Raw genomic sequence first — 22,791 nt, 5'->3', positions numbered from 1 at the left:
CTGATTGGTATGGACTTTATTACAGACTTACCCTCATCCCGTGGCAACACTGTTGTTTGGGTGGTCGTTGATCGATTCTCCAAGATGGCACATTTCATCCCTCTTCCTGGTCTTCCTTCAGCGCCTCAGTTGGCAAAACAATTTTTTGTACACATTTTTCGTCTTCACGGGTTGCCCACGCAGATCGTCTCGGACAGAGGCGTCCAATTCGTGTCAAAATTCTGGAGGGCTCTCTGTAAACAACTCAAGATTAAATTAAACTTTTCTTCTGCCTATCATCCTCAATCCAATGGGCAAGTAGAAAGAATTAACCAGGTCCTGGGTGATTATTTACGGCATTTTGTTTCCTCCCGCCAGGATGACTGGGCAGATCTTCTACCATGGGCCGAATTCTCGTATAACTTCAGAGTCTCTGAATCTTCCTCCAAATCCCCATTTTTCGTGGTGTACGGCCGTCACCCTCTTCCCCCCCTCCCTACTCCCTTGCCCTCTGGTTTGCCCGCTGTGGATGAAATATCTCGTGATCTTTCCACCATATGGAAAGAGACCCAAAATTCTCTCTTACAGGCTTCATCACGCATGAAGAAGTTTGCTGATAAGAAAAGAAGAGCTCCCCCCATTTTTTCTCCTGGAGACAAGGTATGGCTCTCCGCTAAATATGTCCGCTTCCGTGTCCCTAGCTACAAATTGGGACCACGCTATCTTGGTCCTTTCAAAATTTTGTGCCAGATTAATCCTGTCTCTTACAAACTTCTTCTTCCTCCTTCTCTTCGTATTCCTAATGCCTTTCACGTTTCTCTTCTTAAACCACTCATCATCAACCGTTTCTCTCCCAAACTTGTTTCTCCCACTCCTGTTTCCGGCTCCTCGGACATCTTCTCCGTAAAGGAGATACTGGCCTCCAAGAAGGTCAGAGGGAAAACTTTTTTTTTGGTCGATTGGGAGGGTTGTGGTCCTGAAGAGAGATCCTGGGAACCTGAGGACAATATCCTAGACAAAAGTCTGCTCCTCAGGTTCTCAGGCTCTAAGAAGAGGGGGAGACCCAAGGGGGAAGGTACTGTTACGCCGAGCGCTCCGGGTCCCCGCTCCTCCCCGGAGCGCTCGCTACACTCTCGCTACTGCAGCGCTCCGGTCAGATCCACTGACCCGGTGCGCTGCGATACCGCCTCCAGCCGGGATGCGATTCGCGATGCGGGTGGCGCCCGCTCGCGATGCGCACCCCGGCTCCCGTACCTGACTCGCTCTCCGTCGGTCCTGTCCCGGCGCGCGCGGCCCCGCTCCCTAGGGCGCGCGCGCGCCGGGTCTCTGCGATTTAAAGGGCCACTGCGCCGCTGATTGGCGCAAGTGGTTCTAATCAGTGTGTTCACCTGTGCACTCCCTATGTATACCTCACTTCCCCTGCACTCCCTCGCCGGATCTTGTTGCCATTGTGCCAGTGAAAGCGTTTCCTTGTGTGTTCCTAGCCTGTGTTCCAGACCTCCTGCCGTTGCCCCTGACTACGATCCTTGCTGCCTGCCCCAACCTTCTGCTACGTCCGACCTTGCTTCTGCCTACTCCCTTGTACCGCGCCTATCTTCAGCAGTCAGAGAGGTTGAGCCGTTGCTAGTGGATACGACCTGGTCACTACCGCCGCAGCAAGACCATCCCGCTTTGCGGCGGGCTCTGGTGAAAACCAGTAGTGACTTAGAACCGGTCCACTAGCACGGTCCACGCCAATCCCTCTCTGGCACAGAGGATCCACCTCCTGCCAGCCGGCATTGTGACAACAAGAATATAAATACTATAATACTGCTCCTATATACAAGAATATAACTACTATAATACTGCTCCTATATACAAGAATATAACTACTATAATACTGCTCCTATATACAAGAATATAACTACTATAATACTGCTCCTATATACAAGAATATAACTACTATAATACTGCTCCTATATACAAGACTATAACTACTATAATACTGCTCCTATATACAAGACTATAACTACCATAATACTGCTCCTGTATACAAGAATATAACTACTATAATACTGCTCCTATATACAAGAATATAACTACTATAATACTGCTCCTATATACAAGAATATAACTACTATAATACTGCTCCTATATACAAGAATATAACTACTATAATACTGCTCCTATATACAAGAACATAAGTATTATAATACTGCTCCTATATACAAGAACATAACTACTATAATTCTGCTCCTATATACAAGAATATAACTACTATAATACTGCTCCTATATACAAGAATATAACTACTATAATACTGCCCCTATATACAAGAATAAAACTACTATAATACTGCTCCTATATACAAGAACATAACTACTATAATACTGCTCCTATATACAAGAATATAACTACTATAATACTGCTCCTATATACAAGAATATACTATAATACTGCTCCTGTCACGATTCGGAAGACTGGAGGATCCTCTGTGCCAGAGAGGGATTGGCGTGGACCGTGCTAGTGGACCGGTTCTAAGTTGCTACTGGTATTCACCAGAGCCCGCCGCAAAGCGGGATGGTCTTGCAGCGGCGGTAGCAACCAGGTCGTATCCACTGGCAACGGCTCAACCTCTCTGACTGCTGAGATAAACGCGGTACAAGGGAGTAGACAAGAGCAAGGTCAGACGTAGCAGAAGGTCGGGACAGGCGGCAAGGTTCGTAGTCAATGGTGGAATAGCAGGAGGTCTGGAACACAGTAAAGCTTTCTCAAGGCACAAGGCAACAAGATCCGGCGAGGGAGTGCAGGGGAAGTGAGGTATAAGTAGGGCATGGAACAGGTGCAAGGTAATCAGGGAGATTGGGCCAGGCACCATCATTGGTGCACTGGCCCTTTAAATCTCAGAGAGCTGGCGCGCGCGCGCCCTAGAGAGCGGAGCCGCGTGCGCCAGAGCATGACAGTCGGGGATCGGGACAGGTAAGTGACTTGGGATGCAATTCGCGAGCGGGAGCGTCCCGCTATGCGAATTGCATCCCCGCCGGCAATGTCAGTGCAGCGCTCCCGGTCAGCGGATCTGACCGGGGCGCTGCAGGGAGAGAAACGCCGTGAGCGCTTCGGGGAGGAGCAGGGACCCGGAGCGCTCGGCGTAACAGCTCCTATATACAAGAATATAACTACTATAATACTGCTCCTATATACAAGAATATAACTACTATAATACTGCTCCTATATACAAGAATATAACTACTATAATGCTGCTCCTATATACAAGAATATAACTACTATAATACTGCTCCTATATACAAGAATATAACTACTATAATACTGCTCCTATATACAAGAATATTACTACTATAATACTGCTCCTATATACAAGAATATAACTACTATAATACTATCTCCTATATACAAGAATATAACTACTATAATACTGCTCCTATATACAAGAATATACCTACTATAATACTGCTCCTATATACAAGAATATAACTACTATAATACTGCTCCTATATACAAGAATATTACTACTATAATACTGCTCCTATATACAAGAATATAACTACTATAATACTATCTCCTATATACAAGAATATAACTACTATAATACTGCTCCTATATACAAGAATATAACTACTATAATACTGCTCCTATATACAAGAATATAACTACTATAATACTGCTCCTATATACAAGAATATAACTACTATAATACTGCTCCTATATACAAGAATATAACTATTATAATACCGCTCCTATATACAAGAATATAACTACTATAATACCGCTCCTATATGCAAGAATATAACTACTATAATACTGCCCCTATATACAAGAATATAACTACTATAATACTGCCTCCTATATACAAGAATATAACTACTATAATACTGCTCCAATATACAAGAATATAACTACTATAATACTGCTCCTATATACAAGAATATAACTACCATAATACTGTCTCCTATATACAAGAATATAACTACTATAATACTGCTCCTATGTACAAGAATATAACTACTATAATACTGCTCCTATATACAAGAATATAACTACTATAATACTGCTCCTATATACAAGAATATAACTACTATAATACTGCCTCCTATATACAAGAATATAACTACTATAATACTGCTCCTATATACAAGAATATAACTACTATAATACTGCTCCTATATACAAGAATATAACTACTATAATACTGCCTCCTATATACAAGAATATAACTACTATAATACTGCCTCCTATATACAAGAATATAACTACTATAATACTGCTCCTATATACAAGAATATAACTACTATAATACTGCTCCTATGTACAAGAATATAACTACTATAATACAATAATTGTGTAATTGTAAGTTTTGGCCACATTTTGAGATCACTGCTGTACAGTCTATGGATTTGTCCAATAAGGAGTAATAAGAAGCTGTAAATAAATTGTTCCACTTAAAGGGAAAGCGTCCAGATTGTCTTCATTATCCGGATATTTATGGCAGTGCAGGGAAGAATAATGGAGATCTGACACCCGGGAGTCTCCGGTACCGACCATCATCAATGGGCAGAGTGATGGGTCGTGGCTGAAGCATCAGAGAGTGATTGCGGTATTATGTAGAGGATGGGCCCCCACAGGACTAATTACTGACGCTCAGATTTGCTTGGTAAGACGGTTTCACCTGATCAGAGCGTTTGGCGGCAGATTAATGGCGTCCGCCGGGGAAGCCTTTATTGCTCTAACCTAATAAAAGGAGTTTGTAGCACAGAAGTAGAAAGGGCTGAATACACAGGTTACCTGTGAGGATCAGCACCTGACACCGCGCCAATGTTACCAACCATCAATCAGGGGTGAAGAGGTACAACGAACAATTATCGCTATTATGACACAATAATCCAGAGGCATGTAGCACAGTTATATGTCTGGCACTATTGTATGCGGATTGCTCTGGCACTGCTACAGGGGCACTGTTATCTGGCTGACACTATTTTGGAGGCAACAGTGATTTACTGCTGACTCCTATTGTATGGTACCTGCTGTATGGCTGGCACTGTTATATAGACACTGCTGCAGGGCTATCACTATGGTATGAGTACTGTTATATAGACACTGCTGCGGGGCTATCACTATGGTATGAGTACTGTTATATAGACACTGCTGCAGGGCTATCACTATGGTATGAGTACTGTTATATAGACACTGCTGCGGGGCTATCACTATGGTATGAATACTGTTATATAGACACTGCTGTGGGGCTATCACTATGGTATGAATACTGTTATATAGACACTGCTGCGGGGCTATCACTATGGTATGAGTACTGTTATATAGACACTGCTGCAGGGCTATCACTATGGTATGAGTACTGTTATATAGACACTGCTGCGGGGCTATCACTATGGTATGAGTATTGTTATATAGACACTGCTGCAGGGCTATCACTATGGTATAAGTACTGTTATATAGACACTGCTGCGGGGCTATCACTATGGTATGAGTACTGTTATATAGACACTGCTGCGGGGCTATCACTATGATATGAGTACTGTTATATAGATACTGCTGCTGGGCTATCACTATGGTATGAGTACTGTTATATCGACACTGCTGCGGGGCTATCACTATTGTATGAGTACTGTTATATAGACACTGCTGCGGGGCTATCACTATGATATGAGTACTGTTATATAGACACTGCTGCGGGGCTATCACTATGGTATGAGTACTGTTATATAGACACTGCTGCGGTGCTATCACTATGGTATGAGTACTGTTATATAGACACTGCTGCGGGGCTATCACTATCATACGAGTACTGTTATATAGACACTGCTGCAGGGCTATCACTATGGTATGAGTACTGTTATATAGACACTGCTGCGGGGCTATCACTATGGTATGAGTACTGTTATATAGACACTGCTGTGGGGCTATCACTATGGTATGAGTACTGTTATATAGACACTGCTGCAGGGCTATCACTATGGTATGAGTACTGTTATATAGACACTGCTGCGGGGCTATCACTATGGTATGAGTACTGTTATATAGACACTGCTGTGGGGCTATCACTATGGTATGAGTACTGTTATATAGACACTGCTGCGGTGCTATCACTATGGTATGAGTACTGTTATATAGACACTTCTGCAGTGCTATCACTATGGTATGAGTACTGTTATATAGACACTTCTGCAGTGCTATCACTATGGTATGAGTACTGTTATATAGACACTGCTGCGGGGCTATCACTATGGTATAAGTACTGTTATATAGACACTGCTGTGGGGCTATCACTATGGTATGAGTACTGTTATATAGACACTGCTGCGGGGCTATCACTATCATATGAGTACTGTTATATAGACACTGCTGCAGGGCTATCACTATGGTATGAGTACTGTTATATAGACACTGCTGCGGGGCTATCACTATGGTATGAGTACTGTTATATAGACACTGCTGCGGGGCTATCACTATGGTATGAGTACTGTTATATAGACACTGCTGCGGTGCTATCACTATGGTATGAGTACTGTTATATAGACACTGCTGCGGGGCTATCACTATGGTATGAGTACTGTTATATAGACACTGCTGCGGTGCTATCACTATGGTATGAGTACTGTTATATAGACACTGCTGCGGGGCTATCACTATGATATGAGTACTGTTTTATAGACACTGCTGCAGGGCTATCACTATGGTATGAGTACTCCGATGTGCTTGCTGCCTCCTATGTCTGGCTGGCATTGTTTTGTTGCTGACACTGTGGTAGAGGCAACAGTACCTGGCTGGTTCTATTTTGTTGACACTGCTGTGTTGCTGGCACTATGGTAGAGTCAATTGTATGTGCTTGTCACTATTTTCTAACCAATTGTTTGTGGTTGGCACTGTTGTGTGGGCAATGCTCTGTTGCTGGCAATATTGTATCGAATAGATCTTTGTATATGGCTGGTGCTATTGTGTGGACACTACTCTGCGGCTGACACTTTTGGCGAGCCAACTGTATGTGGCTGGCATTACTGTATGGGCACTGCCCTGGCTTGCTCTATTGTGTGGACACGGCTCTGTGGCTGGCACTATTGCGTGGACACTGCTCTGTGGCTGGCACTATTGCGTGGACACTGACTGGAACTGTTGTAGAAGCAATATAATGTGGATTTTATGCAGCTGGAACAGCTGGCTGCTGTACAAGCAATGTTATATAGATGGCACTATTATATGGGCACTGTTATATAGTTGGCACTATTGTATGGGCACTTTTATATAGTTTGAACTATTGTATGGGCACTGTTATATAGTTTGAATCAATGTATGGGCATTGATATATAGTTTGAACTATTATATGGGCACTGTTATATAGTTGGCACTATTATATGGGCACTGTTATATAGTTGACACTATTTTATGGGCACTGTTATATAGTTTGAACTATTGTATGCTCATTGTTATATAGTTGACACTATTGTATGGGCACTGTTATATAGTTGGCACTATTGTATGGGCACTGTTATATAGTTGGCCCTATTGTATGGCCACTGTTATATAGTTGGCAGTATTGTATGGCCACTGTTATATAGTTGGCACTATTGTATGGGCACTGTTATATAGTTGGCCCTATTGTATGGCCACTGTTATAAAGTTGGCACTATTGTATGGGCACTGTTATATAGTTGGCACTATTGTATGGCCACTGTTATATAGTTGGCACTATTGTATGGCCACTGTTATATAGTTGGCACTATTGTATGGCCACTGTTATATAGTTGGCACTATTGTATGGCCACTGTTATATAGTTGGCACTATTGTATGGCCACTGTTATATAGTTGGCACTATTGTATGGGCACTGTTATAGAGTTGGCACTATTGTATGGGCACTGTTATAGAGTTGGCACTATTGTTTGGGCACTGTTATATAGTTGGCACTATTGTATGGGCACTGTTATATAGTTGGCACTATTGTATGGGCACTGTTATATAGTTGGCACTGTTGTATGGGCACTGTTATATAGTTGGCACTATTGTATGGGCACTGTTATATAGTTGGCCCTATTGTATGGCCACTGTTATAAAGTTGGCACTATTGTATGGGCACTGTTATATAGTTGGCACTGTTGTATGGGCACTGTTATATAGTTGGCACTGTTGTATGGGCACTGTTATATAGTTGGCACTATTGTATGGGCACTGGTTTATAGTTGGCACTATTGTATGGGCACTGTTATATAGTTGGCACTATTGTATGGGCACTGTTATATAGTTGGCACTATTGTATGGCCACTGTTATATAGTTGGCACTATTGTATGGGCACTGTTATATAGTTGGCACTATTGTATGGCCACTGTTATATAGTTGGCACTATTGTATGGGCACTGTTATATAGTTTGCACTATTGTATGGGCACTGTTATATAGTTGGCACTATTGTATGGGCACTGTTATATAGTTGGCACTATCGTATGGGCACTGCTGTATGGCTGTAATATACAAGCGCTGCTGTGTGGATGCCACTGTGGTAGAGTCAATACTGCTAGGCTGGTGTGTGGGTAATACTATGTGGTTATTTCAGTTGTGTTTAAACTGCTATGAAGTGGGCACTATTGTATGGGCACTGTTATATAGTTGGCACTATTGTATGGGCACTGTTATATAGTTGGCACTATTGTATGGGCACTGTTATATAGTTGGCACTATTGTATGGGCACTGTTATATAGTTGGCACTATTGTATGGCCACTGTTATATAGTTGGCACTATTGTATGGCCACTGTTATATAGTTGGCACTATTGTATGGGCACTGTTATATAGTTGGCACTATTGTATGGCCACTGTTATATAGTTGCCACTATTGTATGGGCACTGTTATATAGTTGGCACTATTGTATGGGCACTGTTATATAGTTGGCACTATTGTATGGGCACTGTTATATAGTTGGCACTATTGTATGGGCACTGTTATATAGTTGGCACTATTGTATGGGCACTGTTATATAGTTGGCACTATTGTATAGGGAACAATTACATCATTATAATTGTATCATTATTACATCAGAGAGGGGATCTACCACCCCAAAAATATTCATACATTTGTAAGAAGCTCCCTCTACTGGTGGCTGCTGCAGAAACAATTCAAAGGGAATCTGGGAGGTCATGTTTATCAGTGTGCACCCTCCCCAGGGATTGCCCCATCAGTGTGCACCCTCCCCAGGGATTGCCCCATCAGTGTGCACCCTCCCCAGGGATTGCCCCATCAGTGTGCACCCTCCCCAGGGATTGCCCCATCAGTGTGCACCCTCCCCAGGGATTGCCCCATCAGTGTGCACCCTTCCCAGGGATTGCCCCATCAGTGTGCACCCTCCCCAGGGATTGCCCCATCAGTGTGCACCCTCCCCAGGGACTGCCCCATCAGTGTGCACCCTCCCCAGGGATTGCCCCATCAGTGTGCACCCTCCCCAGGGATTGCCCCATCAGTGTGCACCCTTCCCAGGGATTGCCCCATCAGTGTGCACCCTCCCCAGGGATTGCCCCATCAGTGTGCACCCTCCCCAGGGATTGCCCCATCAGTGTGCACCCTCCCCAGGGATTGCCCCATCAGTGTGCACCCTCCCCAGGGATTGCCCCATCAGTGTGCACCCTCCCCAGGGATTGCCCCATCAGTGTACACCCTCTCCAGGGATTGCCCCATCAGTGTACACCCTCTCCAGGGATTGCCCCATCAGTGTGCACCCTCCCCAGGGATTGCCCCATCAGTGTGCACCCTCCCCAGGGATTTCCCCATCAGTGTTCACCCTCCCCAGGGATTGCCCCATCAGTGTGCACCCTCCCCAGGGATTGCCCCTTCAGTGTGCTCCCTCCCCAGGGATTGCCCCATCAGTGTGCACCCTCCCCAGGGATTGCCCCATCAGTGTTCACCCTCCCCAGGGATTGCCCCATCAGTGTGCACCCTCCCCAGGGATTGCCCCATCAGTGTGCACCCTCCCCAGGGATTACTCCATCACTGTGTACTTCGCACAGTTTTTACCCGATCAGTGTGTATGCTCTCTAGGGACTACCCCATCAGTGTGTACTCTCACCAGCGATTACCCATCAGTATGAACCCTCCCCAGCGATCACCCCATCTGTGTGAACATCCCCTGTGATTACCCCATCCGTGTGAACCCTCCCTACCCCATCAGTGTGAACCCTCCCCAGTGATTACCCCATCAGTGTGTACTCTCCCCAGTGATTACCCCATCAGTGTGAACCCTCCCCAGTGATTACCCCATCAGTGTGAACCCTCCCCAGTGATTACCTCATCAGTGTGTACTTTCACCAGTGATTACCCTATCAGAGGGAACCCTCCCCAGTGATTACCCTATCAGAGGGAACCCTCCCCAGTGATTACCCTATCAGAGGGAACCCTCCCCAGTGATTACCCTATCAGAGGGAACCCTCCCCAGTGATTACCCTATCAGAGGGAACCCTCCCCAGTGATTACCCTATCAGTGTGAACCCTCCCCAGTGATTACCCCATCAGTGTGTACTCTCACCAGTGATTACCCCATCAGTGTGAACCCTCCCCAGTGATTACCCTATCAGAGGGAACCCTCCCCAGTGATTACCCTATCAGAGGGAACCCTCCCCAGTGATTACCCTATCAGAGGGAACCCTCCCCAGTGATTACCCTATCAGAGGGAACCCTCCCCAGTGATTACCCTATCAGAGGGAACCCTCCCCAGTGATTGCCTTATCAGAGGGAACCCTCCCCAGTGATTACCCCATCAGTGTGAACCCTCAACCCTCCCTACCCCATCAGTGTGAACCCTCAACCCTCCCTACCCCATCAGTGTGAACCCTCTCCAGTGATTAAATGTACAGAAGGTAGATTTCCCTTGCACCTGCCGCTGATTGTATACAACCCCACCTCGGAGCACGGATGGCTGGGGCATGCCCGGAAATACAATGAGAAAGAGAAAAAAAGTCCAGCTCCAGGAGGATAGAGTCCAAAGTATCAAAAATATTTATTTAAAGCCTAAGATACAAAAAGTGAAATGCTCATAAACATGACTCGTTTCAGACAAAAAGTCCTTAATCATAATCATACATCATAATGCAGACACAGATCTTATATACTGGTTCAGACTCTCAAGAACCTCCTCCAGCAATTACTCCATCAGGGTTTATTGATTACCCCATCAGTGTGTACCCTCCTCATCGATTACTCCATCAGTGTGTACCCTCCTCATCGATTACTCCATCAGTGTGTACCCTCCTCATTGGTTACTCCATCAGTGTGTACCCTCCACATTGGTTACTCCATCAGTGTGTACCCTCCTCATCAATTACTCCATCAGTGTGTACCCTCCTCATCGATTACTCCATCAGTGTGTACCCTCCTCATTGGTTACTCCATCAGTGTGTATCCTCCACATTGGTTACTCCATCAGTGTGTACCCTCCTCATCGATTACTCCATCAGTGTGTACCCTCCTCATCGATTACTCCATAAGTGTGTACCCTCCTCATCGATTACTCCATCAGTGTGTACCCTCCTCATCGATTACTCCATCAGTGTGTACCCTCCTCATCGATTACTCCATAAGTGTGTACCCTCCTCATCGATTACTCCATCAGTGTGTACCCTCCTCATCGATTACTCCATCAGTGTGTACCCTCCTCATCGAATACTCCATCAGTGTGTACCCTCCTCATCGATTACTCCATCAGTGTGTACCCTCCTCATCGATTACTCCATCAGTGTGTACCCTCCTCATCAATTACTCCACCAGTGTGTACCCTCCTCATCGATTACTCCATCAGTGTGTACCCTCCTCATCGATTACTCCATCAGTGTGTACCCTCCTCATCGATTACTCCATCAGTGTGTACCCTCCTCATCGATTACTCCATCAGTGTGTACACTCCTCATCGATTACTCCATCAGTGTGTACCCTCCTCATCGATTACTCCATCAGTGTGTACCCTCCTCATCGATTACTCCATCAGTGTGTACCCTCCTCATCGATTACTCCATCAGTGTGTACCCTCCTCATCGATTACTCCATCAGTGTGTTCCCTCCTCATCGATTACTCCATCAGTGTGTACCCTCCTCATTGATTACTCCATCAGTGTGTACCCTCCTCATTGATTACTCCATCAGTGTGTACCCTCCTCATCGATTACTCCATCAGTGTGTACCCTCCTCATTGATTACTCCATCAGTGTGTACCCTCCTCATTGATTACTCCATCAGTGTGTACCCTCCTCATCGATTACTCCATCAGTGTGTACCCTCCTCATCGGTTACTCCATCAGTGTGTACCCTCCTCATTGATTACTCCATCAGTGTGTACCCTCCTCATCGATTACTCCATCAGTGTGTACCTTCCTCATTGATTACTCCATCAGTGTGTACCCTCCTCATTGATTACTCCATCAGTGTGTACCCTCCTCATTGGTTACTCCATCAGTGTGTACACTCCTCATTGATTACTCCATCAGTGTGTACCCTCCTCATTGATTACTCCATCAGTGAGTACCCTCCTCATTGATTACTCCATCAGTGTGTACCCTCCTCATTGATTACTCCATCAGTGTGTACCCTCCTCATTGATTACTCCATCAGTGAGTACCCTCCTCATTGATTACTCCATCAGTGTGTACACTCCTCATTGATTACTCCATCAGTGTGTACCCTCCTCATTGATTACTCCATCAGTGTGTACCCTCCTCATTGGTTACTCCATCAGTGTGTACACTCCTCATTGATTACTCCATCAGTGTGTACCCTCCTCATTGATTACTCCATCAGTGTGTACCCTACTCATTGGTTACTCCATCAGTGTGTACCCTCCTCATTGATTACTCCATCATTGTGTACCCTCCTCATTGATTACTCCATCATTTTTTACACTCCTCATTGATTACTCCATCAGTGTGTACCCTCCTCATTGGTTACTCCATCAGTGTGTACCCTCCTCATTGATTACTCCATCATTGTGTACCCTCCTCATTGATTACTCCATCATTTTTTACACTCCTCATTGATTACTCTATCAGTGTGTACACTCCTCATTGATTACTCCATCAGTGTGTACCCTCCTCATTGATTACTCCATCAGTGTGTACCCTCCTCATTAATTACTCCATCAGTGTGTACCCTCCTCATTGATTACTCCATCAGTGTGTACCCTACTCATTGATTACTCCACCAGTGTGTACACTCCTCATTGGTTACTCCATCAGTGTGTACCCTCCTCATTGATTACTCCATCAGTGTGTACCCTCCTCATTGATTACTCCACCAGTGTATTCACCAGAGCCCGCCGCAAAGCGGGATGGTCTTGCTGCGGCAGTAGCAACCAGGTCGTATCCACTGGCAACGGCTCAACCTCGCTAACTGCTGAGAAGGCGTGGGACAGAAGGATTAGGCAGAGACAAGGTCAGACGTAGCAGAAGGTCGGGGCAGGCGGCAAGGTTCGTAGTCAATATGGAATAGCAGGAGGTCAGGAACACAGTATGGGTAACACAGTAATAGCTTTCTCAAGGCACTAAGGCAACAAGATCCGGCAAGGAAGTGCAGAGGAAGTGAGGTTATATGAGCATGGAACAGGTGCAAGCTAATCAGGGTGATTGGGCCAGGCACCATCATTGGTGCACTGGCCCTTTAAATCTCAGAGAGCTGGCGCGCGCGCGCCCTAGAGAGCGGAGCCGCGCGCGCCAGAGCATGACAGCCGGGGACCGGGACAGGTAAGTGACTTGGGATGCGATTCGCGGGCGGGCGCGTCCCGCTATGCGTATCGCATCCCCGCCGGCAATGTCAGTGCAGCGCTCCCGGTCAGCGGGTCTGACCGGGGCACTGCAGGGAGAGAAACGCCGCGAGCGCTTCGGGGAGGAGCAGGGACCCGGAGCGCTCGGCGTAACAACCCTGACTGTGTGTACCCTCCTTAGTGATTACTCCATTAATGTATACCCTCCCCTGTGATTATTCCAACAGTGTGTACCCTCTTTAGTAATTACCCCATCAGTGTGTACCCTCCTCATTAATGTATACCCTCCCCTGTGATTATTCCAACAGTGTGTACCCTTCCAGTAATTACCCCATCAGTGTGTACCCTCCTCAGAAATTACTCCATTAGTGTTTACCCTCCTTAGTGATTACTCTATAAGTGTATACCTTCCCCAGTGAGTACCCCATCACTGTGCACTCTCCTCATTGATTACCCCATCAGTGTGCACCCTATTCATTGATTACCCCATCAGTGTTTACCCTCCTTAGTGATTACTCTATAAGTGTATACCTTCCCCAGTGAGTACCCCATATGTGTGCACCCTCCTCATTGATTACCCCATCAGTGTTTACCTTTCTCGGTGATTACTCCATCAGTGTGTGTATTCTGCTCAGTTATTACCCAATCAGTGTGTACCCTTCCCAGGGATTACCTCATCAGTGTGTACCCTCCTCAGGGATTACCCCATCAGTGTGTACCCTCCTCAGGGATTACCCCATCAGTGTGTACCCTCCTCAGGGATCACCCCATCAGTGTGTACCCTCCTCAGGGATTACCCCATCAGTGTGTACCCTCCTCAGGGATTACCCCATCAGTGTGTACCCTTCTCAGGGATTACCCCATCAGTGTGTACCCTCCTCAGGGATTTCCATATTATTGTGTACCCATGTCATACCCTTCTTGTTTGCAGCACAATACGCTCCCTCTATGTTTTCATCCACCCTATCGTATGTGACTGCGGCTACATGACCACAATCCAGGATTATAATGAACGTCTTCAGTTTTGTTCCAGAAACATTTCCTGTGAGGCTGTGCGCAGCGCTGCTCTAAGAATTACATCCCCGAAAATTGAAAATCTTAATATAAAGTAAAGTAATAAGCAGTAAATCCCCAGCGGGGCAGATGCCAGACTATCGTGCGTTTACAGACCAGTCCTCTCCATGACAGTCTGACTCAGAAACTGGCATGAGAACATTATTGTCCATGGAGATGCTACAGTGTATAGACGGTATAGTCTCAGGAATGTGTGGGCATTAATAAAGAGAGCACCAAAATGGGGCACTATGACGGCATAAATAGGCGCCCCCTTGTGGTTGTAGTTATAGCCACATAAGCTAATCCGTCTTATCCTGTATAACTGTATTATTATAGCGTTGTATGTATTAAAATATACAGCATGTATACAGCATGCTCCTGAGCTCCACCTAGTGGTGGCTGCTGGTAACTAGGCTTTTACAATTAAGCTTATTAACGACTATCATCTTCTATTTTTATAATATATCTATAATATAGTGTAAGTTATGTATTTCTGTCATTCCTTATACTGCATCTACTGAACTGCTAATGTTATCTACAGGAAGCACTCTATTGGCAATATCTAGAGGAACTTTGCATCCAATAGTATTTATTAGGGAAACGTTGTTGGCGTTCTAAGGGGGAACTCTGTAACAATGTCTATGGGAGCACTCTGTTTGTAACAATGTCTATGGGAGCACTCTGCTTATAGCAATGTGTATTGGATCACTCTGCTTGTAAAAATGTCTATAAGAGCTCTCTGTAACAATGTTTATGGGAGCACTCTGTTTGTACTCTGATTGCAACAATAAGTAAGGGGGCAATCTGCTTGTAACAATGTCTATGGGAGTACTCTGCTTGTAGCAATGTCTATGGGAGTACTGTGCATGTAACAATAAGTAAGAGGGCACTCCGCTTGTAACAATGTCTATGGGAGCACTCTGCTTGTAGCAATGTCTATGGGAGTACTGTGCATGTAACAATAAGTAAGAGGGCACTCTGCTTGTAACAATGTCTATGGGAGCACTCTGTAGCAATGTCGTTGGAGCACTCTGCCTGTAGCAATGTCTATGGGAGCACTCTGCTTATAACAATGTCTACGGGAGCACTCTGCTTATAACAATGTCTATGGGAGCACTCTACTTATAAAAATGTCTATGGGAGCACTCTGCTTGTAACAATGTCTATGGGAGCACTCTACTTATAACAATGTCTATGGGAGCACTCTGCTTGAAACACTGTTTATGGGAGAACTCTGTTTATAACAATGTCTACGGGAGCACTCTGCTTTTAACAATGTCTATGGGAGCACTCTGCCTGTAACAATGTCTATGGGAGCACTCTGCTTGTAACAATGTCTATAGGAGCACTCTGCTTGTAACAATGTTTATAGAAGCACTCTGCCTGTAACAATGTCTATGGGAGCACTCTACTTATATCAATGTCTATGGGAGCACTCTGCTTGTAACACTGTTTATGGGAGAACTCTGTTTATAACAATGTCTACGGGAGCACTCTGCTTTTAACAATGTCTATGGGAGCACTTTGCCTGTAACAATGTCTATGGGAGCACTCTGCCTGTAACAATGTCTATGGGAGCACTCTGCTTGTAACAATGTTTATAGAAGCACTCTGCTTGTAACAATGTCTATGGGAGCATTCTGCTTGTAACAATGTCTATGGGAGCACTCTGCTTGTAGTAATGTCAATGGGAGGACTCTGCTTGTAACAATGTCTATGGGAGCACTCTGCTTATAACAATGTTTATAGAAGCACTCTGCTTGTAACAGTGTCTATGGGATCACTCTGCTTGTAACAATATGTATGGGGGCACTCTGCCTGTAACAATGTCTATGGGGGCACTCTGCAGCCAGCAATGTTTATGGGTTCACCATGATAGCGCTATTAACTAAGGTATACTGTTGCTATAGAGCAGTGTTTTCCAACCAGTGTGCCTTCAGCTTATGCAAAACTACAACTCCCAGCATGCCCATACAGCCAACGCCTGTCCAGGCATGCTGGGAGTTGTAGTTTTGCAACAGCTGGAGGCACCCTTGTTGGGAAACACTGCAATAGAGGGTTTGTTGCCCACGTAGGAGACCAAGATAACTTGACAGAAGATGAAAAGCGACATCACTTCCCTTCATACTGAGGACTGTACAGGGAATGAGCAGTCGCTGGGACTTGTACCCATCACACTTGATGGTTGCAACCGGGGCACGACTGGTATAATGTTACCATGCATCATCCCAACTACACGAGCGGCTGGCGGGGAGAAACCTTCTCTTTCTCTCTCATGTGACATTCATCTCTCCACCGGTGAATTGGATTTCATGGAGAGAAGCCGACTGGCAATGGACGGCACCGATCTCATTACCGGAGCGCGGAGAACAGGCGTAATGTATCCGCAATCACAATAAAACCGCCGCACCGCAGCCCGCCGGGTATATATCAGCCGCAACCAGGAGGGGTCATATATACTACCGGGGATTAACCTACTGTGTGCCGCCTAGGAATGATAGATAGATATGAGGTAGATAGATAGATAGATATGAGATAGATAGATATGAGAGATAGGTAGATAGATATGAGATAGATAGATAGAAAGATGGATATGAGATAGATAGATATGAGATAGATAGATAGATAGATAGATAGATATGAGATAGATAGATAGATATGAGATAGATGGATATGAGATAGATAGATAGATATGAGATAGATAGATAGGAGATAGATAGATAGATATGAGATAGATAGATAGATAGATATATAGATAGATAGATAGATAGATAGATATGAGATAGATAGATAGATATGAGATAGATAGATAGATATGAGATAGATGGATATGAGATAGATATGAGATAGATAGATAGATAGATAGATATGAGATAGATAGATATGAGATAGATAGATGGATATGAGATAGATAGATATGAGATAGATAGATATGAGATAGATAGATGGATATGAGATAGATATTAGATAGATAGATAGATATGAGATAGATAGATAGATAGATAGATAGATATGAGATAGATATGAGATAGATAGATAGATAGATAGATATGAGATAGTAACATAGTTCATAAGGTTGAAAAAAGACCAGAGTCCATCAAGTTCAACCCATATCCCTACTGAGTTGATCCAGAGGAAGGGAAAAAAACCCTCATACTAGAGGTAAAAATTCCTTCCCGACTCCAAATATGGCATCTGAATAAATCCCTGGATCAACGTTCTGTCCCTATAAATCTAGTATACATAACTAGCGATGTTATTATTCTCCAAAAATGCATCCAGACCCTTTTGAACTCTTTTCCAGAGTTCTCCATGACACCTCCTCCGGGAGAGAATTCCAGTCTCACTGCTCTTACAGTAAAGAACCCCCGTCTGTGCTGGTGTAGAAACCTTCTTTCCTCTAGACGTAGAGGATGCCCCCTTGTTATAGATACAGTCCTGGGTATAAATAGATCATGGAGAGATCTCTGTACGGTCCCCTGATATATTTATACATAGTTATTAGGTCTCCCCTAAGCCTTTCTAAACTAAATAACCCTAATTCTGATAATCTTTCTGGGTACTGTAGTCCTCCCATTCCCCGTATTACCCTCATTGCCCGTCTTTGAACCCTCTCCAACTCCTCTATATCTTTCTTGTACATTGGTGCCCAGTACTGTACACAGTATTCTATGTGTGGTCTGACCAGTACTGTACACAGTATTCTATGTGTTGTCTGACCAGTACTGTACACAGTATTCTATGTGTGGTCTGACCAGTACTGTACACAGTATTCTATGTGTGGTCTGACCAGTACTGTACACAGTATTCTATGTGTGGTCTGACCAGTACTGTACACAGTATTCTATGTGTGGTCTGACCAGTACTGTACACAGTATTCTATGTGTGGTCTGACCAGTACTGTACACAGTATTCCATGTGTGGTCTGACCAGTACTGTACACAGTATTCCATGTGTGGTCTGACCAGTACTGTACACAGTATTCTATGTGTGGTCTGACCAGTACTGTACACAGTATTCTATGTGTGGTCTGACCAGTACTGTACACAGTATTCTATGTGTGGTCTGACCAGTACTGTACACAGTATTCTATGTGTGGTCTGACCAGTACTGTACACAGTATTCTATGTGTGGTCTGACCAGTACTGTACACAGTATTCTATGTGTGGTCTGACCAGTACTGTACACAGTATTCTATGTGTGGTCTGACCAGTACTGTACACAGTATTCTATGTGTGGTCTGACCAGTACTGTACACAGTATTCTATGCGTGGTCTGACCAGTACTGTACACAGTATTCTATGTGTGGTCTGACTAGTACTGTACACAGTATTCTATGTGTGGTCTGACCAGAATTATTTCCTTGTCGTGGGCATCTATGCCCCTATTGATGTCCCACATGATTTTATTTGCCTTGGCAGCAGCTGCCCGACACTGGTCACTACAGCTAAATTTACTGTTAACTAAGACTCCTAAATCCTTTTCCACGTCAGTCGTCCCAAGTGTTCTCCCATTTAATACATAATCCCAGCCCATATTTTTCCTCCCCATGTGCATTACCTTACATTTATCAGTGTTACCTCATCTGCCACTTCCCAGCCCAAACCTCCGACCTATCCAGATCCATTTGTAACAGTGCACTCCTCTATTGTGTTATCTACTATACACAGTGCCCTGTCCTCTATTGTGTTTACCGCTTTACAGAGATTAGTATCATCTACAAAGATTGCTACTTTACTATTCAACCCCTCTACAAGGTCATTAATGAATATATTAAATAGAATAGGTCCCAAGACTGACCCCTGTGGTCCCCACTAGTAACAGTCACCCAATCAGAATAAATACCATTAATAACCACCCTCTGTTTCCTATCACTGAGCCAGTTACTTACCCACTTACACACATTCTCCCACAGCCCAAACCTTCTCATTTTATGCACCAATCTTTTATGTGGCACCGTATCAAATGCTTTGGAAAAATGCAGATATACGACATCCAGCGATTGCCCCTGGTCCAGTCTGGAGCTCACCTCCTCATAAAAGCTGATCAGGTGACAGGACCGATCCCTCATAAAGCCATGCTGATATGGAGTCATACATTTATTTTTATCAAGATATTACAAAATAGCATCTCTTAGAAAACCCTCAAACAATTTACATACAACGGAGGTTAAACTAAAAGGCCTATAATTCCCTGAGCATCTTTTACCCCTTTTTTAATATTGGAATGACATTTGCTATGCGCCAGTGCTGGGGAACATTCCCTGTCACTATAGAGTCCCTGAATATAAAAAATAGGGGTCTGTCTATTACATTACTTAATTCCTTTAGAACATGGGGGTGAATGCCATCTGGACCTGGTGATTTGTCTTTTGATCTTTTGTAGGCGGCACTGTACTTCTTCCTGGGTTAGACAGGTGACGTGTACTTCTTCCTGGGTTAGACAGGTGACCTGTACTTCTTCCTGGGTTAGACAGGTGACCTGTACTTCTTCCTGGGTTAGACAGGTGACGTGTTCTTCTTCCTGGGTTAGACAGGTGACCTGTACTTCTTCCTGGGTTAGACAGGTGACCTGTTCTGGGGAGTTTACATTATCTCGCTGTATTTCACCTGGCATTTCATTTTCCTCAGTGAATACAGTGGAGAAGAATTTGTTTAATATATTTGCTTTTTCCTGATCCCTGTCTATAATTTCTTCATTTTTTAAAGGGCCAACACTTTCATTTTTGACCTTTTTGCTTTTATATAGTTAAAGAACATTTTGGGGTTAGTTTTACTCTCTTTGGCAATGAGCCTTTCTGTCTCTATTTTTGCAGCTTTTATCTTTTTTTATTTTTATTTTTTTTACATATTTCACATTTTTCTCTATAGCTTTTTAATGCTTCTTCACTGCCGTCCTGTTTTAGTATTTTAAAGGCTTTTTTGTTGTTGTCATTTATTGCCCCCTTAACATTTTTTGCCTGGAATACCCCTTTAAGTCTAGTAGGGCGCCCCCTCTGGTCAGGTCTGTTGGTTAATATTAAGTCTAGTAGGGCGCCCTCTCTGGTCGGGCTCTGCCCCATTTGGGACAGATAATTGTCTTTAGTTATAGTCAGAAACCTGTTCCCTTTATGAGATTCCCAGGTCTCAGTCTCCAGTTTATATCAGGATAGTTATAGTCTCCATTATTATCTCCTCATTCTGATTTGCTGTTTATTTGCCTCAGTAATTGATCTTCTGTCTCTTCCATTATGTTTGTGGCTTATAACAAACCCCTGTCAGAATTTTATTCTTTTTATCTCCATATATTTCTACCCATAATGACTCCACATTATGGTTTCCCTCCCGTATATCCTCCCGCAGTGCGGCCTTCACACTGGACTTTATATACAGACTCCTCCCCCTTTGCGTTTTGTCCGATCCTTCCTGAATAGACTATAACCCTGTATGTTACCGCCCAGTCACAGCGATCGTCCAACCAAGTCTCTGTTATACCCGCGATGTCATAATCCTCCTCAGACATCAACCGCTCCAGGTCATCAGTTTTATTGGTCAGACTTCTGGCATTAGTCGACTGCTGGTTCCTCTCCAGCCCCACCCAGTAACCTGTCAACCCGATCCGCGATGTGCCGAACTCGAGCGCCAGGAAGACAACACACTGTTCGGTGATCCCGGTCTTTGTGACAGATTGCCCTGTCTGTCCCCCTAATAATTGAGTCCCCCATTACCAGTACCTGTCTGGCCTGCCCTGCTCTCCTCCCTCCTTACTGGAGCAGACACCCCCCTGGCGGTCAGAGGCAGAGTCCTGCTGCAGTTCTGCTAGCTCTGTAATGGCCTCCCCCTCATCCGCCAACCGGGCAAACTTGTTGGGGTGTGCCAGTTCAGGACTAGCCTCCCTGACACTTTCCTCTCTACCCCGTTTTCTAACTGTAACCCAGCTGACTGCCTGACTGTCCTGCCCCTCCATCCCACTATCCTCCCCCACCTCTACCCCAGAGAGTACTTGCTCAGTGAGCAGGAGACTCCAGTGTGGCCAGTTGCTCCTCTAGATCCAGGATCTGGGCTTCCAAATGAACAACTCGCCCACATCTCACACAACAATATGCACCTCAAACTGCTGTTCAAGGATTGTATACATGGTGCAAGATGCACACGGGACTGCATTTTCCAACATGGAGGCCATACTAGATTTGGGGATTGCAAAAATTAACTGTAAAAAAAACAATCAAATATTTCAATTAAACTCCCTGAATTTAAAGTCCCTCTCACTTTTATACTTACACTCACTTGTATACTTCACACTCTTGTATAGAGACTCACAATCACTAGCTCAGACAATTGCTTAGTATACTTTCTTTTATAGTTACCAGATACCACCTCTCTCTTCCACTGCCTGGAAGTGAATGCAATGGTAGATAGATAGATAGATAGATATAAGGTAGATAGATAGATAGATAGATAGATATGAGATAGATAGATATAAGGTAGATAGATAGATAGATATGAGATAGATAGATAGATAGATATGAGATAGATAGATATACGGTAGATAGATAGATAGATATGAGATAGATAGATAGATATGAGATCGATGGATAGATATGATATAGATAGATAGATAGATAGATACATAAGAGATAGATAGATAGATAGATAGATATGAGATCGATGGATAGATATGATATAGATAGATAGATACATATGAGATAGATATGAGATAGATAGATATGAGATAGATATATACGAGATAGATATGAGATATATAGATATGAGATAGATAGATAGACATGAGATAGATAGATAGATAGATAGATAGATAGATAGATAGATAGATAGATAAATAAAATAGGAAGAAGAAAAATGAATATAAGTGGTACTGATAGATATGATACTGTTATGTTCTGGCTCCACAGAGCTGACACTTACAGCCGGTGTACAGGGACCGGGCCCTATTGTTTACAGGACTGATGATCATAATTCTGAGTGTTTTTTTTCCCGCTTTTATAAATATTCATACCCCACAGCGGCGGAGTCTTTCATTAC

Source organism: Hyla sarda, chromosome 2, assembly GCF_029499605.1.
Source record: "Hyla sarda isolate aHylSar1 chromosome 2, aHylSar1.hap1, whole genome shotgun sequence".
NCBI lineage: Eukaryota > Metazoa > Chordata > Amphibia > Anura > Hylidae > Hyla > Hyla sarda.
This window is presented reverse-complemented; position numbering follows the sequence as displayed.